The following is an 8,525-nucleotide window of genomic DNA, read 5'->3' as shown; positions in this document are numbered from 1 at the left end:
AAAATAAAATAAAATAAAATAAAATAAAAAATTTTAGAAAGGTATTGATTTTTGTTGTTGTTGTTGATTTTTATTACGGACTAGTTGGTTTCATGTGGACTGGTCATCTGCAGATTAAAGAGCATGTGACCCTTAGCAAAAAAAGGAACATAAAGTAATAATACTGAGGGTACCTTGTCATAGAGGGCCACGAGAATGACAGAATCAACTCTTAGTTTCAGAAAAGACTAAACATGTTCTGTGCTTTCTGTTTAAAGAAAGAAGCAGAGTCTTAGAAATGCAAATGAAAACAATGGTATGCCAAAAATTAAAATTTGAGAATACAGATGTTGGCAAGGATATAGGTTAATAAATAATTAAATTACTATCCCTACTTAATATCTGATCATATTGAAGATGCATATATCTCAACACGGCAGAAATCCTACACGAGAACAAAAGAGATGTGACCAAGGGTAGTCCTTGCTGCATTGTTTATAGTAGCTTCACCTAAGAACAACATAGTCATCAATATAAATACACCCGTGTAGTCATATAGTAGAATAGACTGAATTAACCAGATCCACATGTATTAATATGAATAAATTCTGAAAGTCTAATGTTGACTGGAAAAACCAAGTTACTAAAAAACATAGTGCTACTCCTGTGTTTAAAACTCTCATGAGGCTCAGGTATGGTAGCGCATGCCTGGAATCCCAGCACTCAAGAGGATGAGGCAGGAGAAAAGTCAGAATTTCGAGACCATCCTGGGCTAGTCTACTACATAGTCTAACTACATAGTGAGATCCTTGGGTTCTAGCGCCAGCACTGGAAGAAAAAAACAAAACAAAACACAACTCCCGAGAGAATGTTAATTACATTTGGTTATTGGTTATATAGGAGAATGCTGGGGTGCCTAACACATCCAGGCTGAGGTATTTGAGGGCAGGATGTCGCAGAGTCCACAACTGACTTCCAGATGGCTCAGCAAAGTAGAAATGGGCACGTGAGTGCACATATAGGGAAGCGTGAACGAAATCAAACCAGGGACATCTTAATGATGGTAAGTCTTGTTGAAGGTCAAAGTTGTACTTTTCCCACAACTTTCCTATAAATTTGGAGTGTTTGTCAAAATAAAAATTAGAAAAGGCCCCCAAATGGAGTGTATACACTATGTGTGAGTAATACATAAGTAATAAAAATAGAGAAACGTGCAGAGGCCTGATAGAAATAGCACCTTCAGGACAATAGTTGCTTCTGAGAGAGGAAGGAAGTAAATGGATAAGTCTGGATAGTATAACTGTTAAAAAGCCACTTTATTTCTTTTAAAACAAAAAAGAAGTAAGAAACTCTCACCTCAATATGGGAAGACATTAGTCTGGATAATTGTACATTCTTTTTCTTTTTGTCTTCTTGAGACAGGGTCTCACTATGCTGTTCAGGTTGGCCTTGAACTCATTTTATGTAGCCCAAGCTGGCCTCAAACTTGCAATGATCCTCCTGCCTCAGCCTCCCAAGTTCTGGGATTACAGGCATGTACCACCACACCTGGTGCTTAGTTGTACATTAATATCACCAGTTGTTTTCTTTACTTTTTGAGGATACATATATAGTTTCATAAATAGATGATACTTCATTGGTTCCATAATGGACACATCAATTTTTAACCTACAACTAAGTAAGTAAACGATTTCGTTTTCATTTTTAAGTTAAAGCTTATTGTTAGGACGTATTTTGGTGGAGCGCCTCATTTTCTTAGGTAGTCATCTACCAGCCACCTACAAGGGACCTGTCAAAAGGCACGCAAGGTACAGAGCTTCCTGATGCCAAACAGTAGTGAACTGGATGGCGAGGAAACCAGCAGCTCTCGGTAAGCCCCAGGGGGAGCAGCCCTTGTCCACATTGCTGTCACAAGGGCAAGACACACGCAGGTGCCACCTTGCCTGCTCCAGGTCTGGCTGAGCGTGTTGGGTTTCTCGAGGAGCAACCCGAAGTCAGGCATCTGCTCTGGTCTGGGTTCTGCGCTGGTTTGTACCAGGTCCAACTCTAGGCTGGAACTGGCCGAGGGGAGCAGGATATCACAGCTCAGCTGAGGCTGGACAGCTAAGTCCCAGGACTGAGCCAGGAGACCTGGACAAAACCTACTTGTACAAACACAGTAATTTGTATACCCCTAGTGGGAGAGAAAGTAGGGATTAAAAGACCTGCCAGGAAAAGAAATAAAAACCCAAGCCCATGAGCTATTTTTATTTATTAACAGTGTTGTCGATGGTGGTGTCTGCATAGTTATTCTGAGTCTGTCATGTATGTGTTTTGAAAGGAGGGAATGAGTATGTTGGTGTTGCGGAGAACAAGGATTGTCAATGACAGAAAGGAGGTAGTTAGGGAAGGTCAGTGAGCCTGAGAAAAAAATCCTACATTCAGTCCTGAGTGGAAGCTGGAAGGGCTGATGTAAACTCGTAACACGTTGTGTGTGTGATGGAATCTTCTAGCTCTGTCTGTCGCAAAGGCCCAGAAACAATGGTCATCTCAGTAGCATTGACCCACTCCAGGGCTCGGGTTGGACTCCCCAAATACCATTTTCCACTTAATATAAAATAAAGCAAAACAGGGCTCCTGGGAGAAATAGCTGATTTGATGGACAAGGGAACCTAGAATTTATTGCTATATAAGAAAACAGGAAAACTCTCACAGACCACTAGACACTTAACTGCTCTTCAGGATACAGGAAACAGGACTAGGAGGTCAAAAGGAATCAGAAGCCAACCTCAGGGAGCTCCTGAGTGATGTACCATGTTTATTTTAAATGCTCAAGTTCACGGTGATGCTAAAATTCCCAACCAAATAAATAACAGCAAGCTCATCTTAGAGGACATCAGGGACTAAGTCTTACTGTCAGCCCAACAAAGAAAAAGGATTCATATTTATCCAGCCTGGGCCGTGGGCTGCCACTGGACCACTGCTTGCGGAAATCTTCACTTTACAGAGGTAATCCAGCTAATAAGTGAAGAAGAAACAGCCTTGTTCCTTCTCTCCCAGATAGAGTTAAGTAACATTGAACCTGAATTTGATCAAGCTTCAAGATCTAATTACTAGGTTAAAAAAATACACAGTTCAGAGGGACATGTGAAATGACACCTTAGGGATGTTATTAGGGAAAACACAGATGGTAGAAAACTTTACAGGACCGATAGTTTGCTTTCCTCTGCAGGAAAAGAGAAGAAAGAGGAGGAAGGCAAGAGAGGCCTCCAAAGATTTAGAGACTAAAAAATGATGAAAAGTTTTTAAAAGATTCAAAGATATATATTGACCGTATTGACAGATAGCAGTGTGTAGACTACGTTTGGATCTTGACTAAATACACCATGGGGGCGGGGAAGGGAGTCTTTTTATTAAGACGATCGGGAAAATATAAAAGCATGACTAGATAGGTCATGAGATTAGAAAATGACTAACTTTCAAATACATAGTGATTTTCTAGGAAATTTCAAGTTCTCGTTTTCTGGAGAGACACACAGAAATATCAGCCAATGAAATGCGAGGCGACCTTGCATCTGTTTCAGAGTACCTCTGGGCTTAGGCGTAGCGTGAGCAGGTGTAGGCAGGGTCTGTGTGTACAAGGAGAGTGGGCCGTGAGCTGCTAATTATGGCACCTAGGTAGTGACTTAAGCAGGTTTGTTGAATCATTCTACTTTTGTTTTGTTTTCTTCTGTTCTGTTTTTTTGAGACAGGGTCTCACTGTGCAGTTCAGGCTGGCCTTGAGCTCACTTTGTAGCCCAGGCTGGTCTCGAACTCCCTACGATCCTCCTGATTCAGCCTCTCGCGAGTGCTGGGACGTACAGGTGTGTGCCACCATGCCCAGCTTCTACTTTTGTATATACTTGAAAAATTCCAAAAATTCACCAGAAAGCCCCTCGGAAAAGTGTTGAAGTGCTCAGTAGATAGTTAGGCATTTGAACAAGAGGCGGGTGGAGGAAGAGAAGGCCCACCCGGGGAAGTCCTGAGCTGGAGAGCCTCCTCCAGGAATCAGGTACAGGGGTGTGCTGTGCTAGGTCAGGGGCCACTGCAGATCAGTCGGGCAAAGAAACACATGGAGCCCCGTGAAAGTGCGTTTGAGCAACCGCTGACAGAAAACACGGGAGGACGTGAGGTTGAACAGTGACTGGCTCGCGCTTTCTGAGGCTTTACAGGTAATCCCTTTTGTCCTTCACCTGCAGAAACAATGAAGCATGTGCTGTTCTGTAGCCCTGTTTCACTCTGAGGAAACTGAGGCACAGGTTCATTACTTGCCCAAGGCTTCTCTTGGATCCGTGGCAGGGCCACCGAGCTACATGGCTGTATTCCTGTCAGCGCCTCCAGCATCCTTTGATGGAAATCCACAGACTGTAACAGTCTCCTGAAGTTTCTCTCTTCTGTAGTGATTCCTTTCTCCTGACCTTATCCCCTTCATGTCCTGTAACCGCCACTGGGTCCTGGGTCCTCCCTGCTCTCCAAAACTGCCCCCCTCCATCAGAGGACACAGTCTGTGGACATCAGCTTGGATAGTAGTGGTAGTGCCTGGCTCCAGGTCTTTCCTTTCTGTTGATTCCCCCTTCTTTTTTTTTTTTTTTTTGGAGACAGGATCTCGCTGTATAGTTCAGGCTGGCTTTGAACTTGCCGTAATTCTCCTGCCTCAGCCTCCTGTGTACTGGGATTATAGATGTGCACCACCAACCTGCTGCCCCACTTTTTAAAAATCTCCTAATGCACTATTTTTTCTTGCACCTCTTTACTCACAGACCTTCAAAGCATTCTCAGTGGCACTGAATGGAAACAAGGTCTCGCTTCTAAGGCAGCGTGTGAGAAGGTTAGGGCCTGTGTCCAAATACTGTCTCTGCCACTTTCCTATGCAAAGTAGGCAGCATGCTCATTCAAGGAGGCTTTGAGATGATCAGGTGTGGAAACACATTCATAAGGTGCCTCAGACAAGACAAGTGCCTGGTCCCTAGAGTGTGTTAGTGCATAAAAAATGTTCACTGTGGCTGGACATTCCCCAAAGGACAGCAAGAAGGTTCCACTGGACCCAGGGAGCAGGCACAGAGGGGATATTGCTTGTCTTACTTCAGCTACTGGACGAACAAGAAGTAGCGTGTTTATTGAAGAAAATTGGGAGATTGGGGGGAGATTTTTAAAAAGTAATTTAATAATCCTGTCACCCATAAATAATCATTTAAACGTGTCGGTCCTGCTGGGTGTGGTGGCTCACACCTGTAATCCCAGCACTCAGGAGGCTGAAGCAGGAGTATTGTCGCAAGTTCGAGACCAGCGTAGGCTACAAAGTGAGCTCAAGGCCAGCCTGAACTGCATAGCGAGAGCCTGCCTCAAAAAGACAAAAAAATTAAATAAATATGTCGGTCCAGCTTCTGCTGGGCTTTTCTTCTGGTGTATAAGATTTGTACTTTTTTTAAAACATTGAGATTTGATGTCCTGCTGATTTCCCTTATTTTATCCCAAACTTTATCTCTGATTGACTCATCTTAGTATTTCCCTGTTTTTTAAATTTAGTTTAATTTTATTTATTTTTTGTCTTTTTGAGACAGGGTCTCACTGTGCAGTTCAGGCTGGCCTTGAGCTCACTTTATAGCCCAGGCTGGTCTCGAACTCACAACGATCCTCCTGCCTCAGCTTCCTCCCGAGTACTGGAATTACAGGCATGCGCCACCACGCCTGGTTTCCCTGTTTTTAAAAACTTAAGTTTTCCTGGTATTTAACTTTCATAAGTAGTGGTGCATGCATGTCTCTTATTTGTAACTCATTTTTCGAAATGTAGGATTATTCCCCTAGAGTGGATTCCCACACTCGGGCTCATTGAGGAAAATGTGGTGATCATTTCAAGCTCTTCAGCATACGGTCAGATTTCTTTGCAAGAAGCTGAGCCAGTTCCTACCCAGAGCAAATGTGATGTGCTCACTTTTCCCACATCTCCCTATGGCAGTCTTTTTTGTCTCTTTTCCACAGGGTGGACTCTCATTGCAAAGAAGCTTAGTGGTGCTGTTTTTCCTGCACTGTATACAGCGTTGCTGGAGGGAAGGCCTGAGGGAAGGGTTGGATATCACTTTTTAATTAGCTGTTAGTTTTTCATAAAGGAACAAATGTTCGAAAGCTTTCCAAAAATTAGTCTAAGCTTGGATGGATCCCTGGACTTTTGAAATCTTGGTCCCCTCAGGATTAATGCTCTATTTAGGGAGAAAGAACATATAAATGTTCCCGGAAACATGATAGGGTCCATTGAAAATGCTTTGCAACATCTGTAGGAATCTTGCAGAGGAGGAAGTTGCTAAGCCAGCCGGAAGGAACAGCCAGCTCTCCTGGGCGCCAGGGATGTTGAGTCTGTTGGAATGAGTCTGTGAGGTGCCCTGGCCCCACAGGGATGTGTCCTGCCTCAGCCTTCCAAGCCTCTATCCTCTGTGGGACATTGTCTCCTGGCATCTTTGCCAGTCTTTCTTCTTTGAGTTGGAACTGGGCTTTTCTATTCACTCCTAGCTCTGGGAGCTCTGAGAACCGCTTCCATCTGAGAATGATTAATCATTGGCTGAGACCACAGGGTTATCTGCTCCAGCATTTTGTCGTCTGGCCCCTGCCTGAACACCTGCAGTAGTGGCGGCGGCCCAGAGGGTGTTGAATTCCTTCTGGTCCACGTGACAGCCTTCCACGGCACAGAAGGTCAGGCTCTTGGAGCTGAAGGCTTTCCTCTGACATTGTTTTGGATGTCTCTAGTCCGCTGCTCCCCTCCAAACCATCTGGAAGGGTGTGTCCAGAGCACCATTCCCTGGACACCTTGGGGTACATCCTCCATCAGAGCAGCTCCCTGGTTCAGGCACTCATATTGCAGAATTGGACCCCCCCAAGTTATTGTTCACACATGTAGCTCCCTGTTCTATAAACTCTTCCACCCCTCTCTCAGTTTCATCTGTAAAGTGGGACTCTTTTGACAGCCCACCCTTGAGGAGTTAGTGAGTTAATAATAGCAGAGGAGTTAAAACAGCACCTGGCATGTTGTGCAACAAAAGAAATGTTTTCCGTCCTGTACCCTCCCGCCGCTGAGCCTGGCACACTGTTCGGGTCCCCCTCTGGGTCCCTGAGTGTGCTCAGCAAGCCCTCGGATCTGCAGGCTGCACGGGAGCGGGGCCAGGGTGGCCGCCGTGGCTGCACAGGCCCTGGGAGGTGGGGCTGTCCTACCTCGTTCCTTCTTGCTTCTGTCTGCTTTCTGCCTTTCGTTTGGGGGATTATTTTGGTTTTTACTTTATGCATGTTTGTTTTTGTGGTCGTTATTTTACACCTGTCTCAGGAACATTTCCTGCAACCCGGCCTGGACAAGCGGTCTGCATAAGCGGTCTGCATGAATCCCACCCCCGTGTGTTTCCACTCCGTGTCTCTTTAATCAGATTTCCTCCTGGCTTCTGCCCTCAGATTCATTCATTCTTCATCAGACACTGATGGTGCCCCGCGTGGCCTGATGTTGGCTGCCACACAGGGGCCACAGCAGGGCTGCAAGTGTCCGGGGGAGGCTGCCGGGGTCCTGCTGGCCTCAGTCGGCTCAGGCTGGAGCAGCTCTGGGAAGTGGTGGTCGCCGCTTTGAACAGTGATCCCTTCTGCTCGCCTCTGTCCGCCTGGGGGTTTTAAACCACTTGATGTCAGAACTGCATCTTTCATTCTCCTTTCTATTTTCTCTTAATTAAAAGACTTAAAAGAAAATCTTCTTGCTTATTATTCTCATAGCACACTCAAGAAGTTCGAGGTCTGAGGTATATAAATAGTGATGTTCTCCTTCTGATCCTTCTTTTTTTTTTTGGCTTTTTGATGGAGGGTCTCGCTATGCAGTTCAGGCTGGCCTTGAGCTCACTTTGTAGCTCAGGCTGATCTTGAACTTGTGACGATCCTCCTGCCTCAGCCTCCAGAGTGCTGGGATTACAGGTGTGCGCCACCACGCCCGGCTCTCCTCTCGATCCTGGTCGCCAACATCCATCCGTGCTTTAGTTCTTGACTGTTCCTCTTTCCGTCCCCTGGCTGGAGAAGACAACTGGGTGGGTACTAAGTTGGGAGCATAAGGTGGATTCTTTTTCATGTTACTCGGGCCTGAAGAGTCATCACCCTTTTCCTTTTGTGCTTTCTACAGGGCAACTAACTTGAGAGACAATTTTTAGATGTACCATAAAACTCGTTTTTGGGGTTTTGACATATGGAAACACCACAATCACACAGAACAGTTCCATCCATGCAAAAACTTAGGGGCCGCACCAGGGCTTGTTTATCCATTCACCGTTGAGAGGAGATTTGGACTGCTTCTAGTTCAGGGTGATTGTATGTAAAACTGCTATAAACATTCACCTAGAAGTTTTTGTGGGAGACGGTAATCTTTTAATAAAGTACTTTATCACTTTGGGCAAGTTTTCTTTTCATCTGTGTTGTTCCGTTCTGATCTGAAGGTGGTAAGAATTTTGGCAGAATCTCTAGTGAATTACAGATGGCCATGCATCTTTGGAACGAGTGCTGTCAACCTGTCCAAG

The 8,525-nt window shown here is 45.0% G+C and overlaps 1 protein-coding gene across 1 annotated transcript in view; it reads left to right on the top strand.

Moving 5' to 3' along the window:
• Positions 1 to 8,525, top strand: part of Tcf7l1 (transcription factor 7-like 1 (T-cell specific, HMG-box)) — a gene marked incomplete at its 5' end in the record, with an annotated part of 146,608 nt that overhangs the window by 74,231 nt on the left and 63,852 nt on the right.

The sequence above is a fragment of the Chinchilla lanigera genome, unplaced genomic scaffold, assembly GCF_000276665.1.
Source record: "Chinchilla lanigera isolate Chin_1 unplaced genomic scaffold, ChiLan1.0 scaffold00023, whole genome shotgun sequence".
NCBI lineage: Eukaryota > Metazoa > Chordata > Mammalia > Rodentia > Chinchillidae > Chinchilla > Chinchilla lanigera.
The sequence above is the reverse complement of the archived record's forward strand: the minus strand, read 5'-3'. Positions and strand labels throughout refer to the sequence as shown.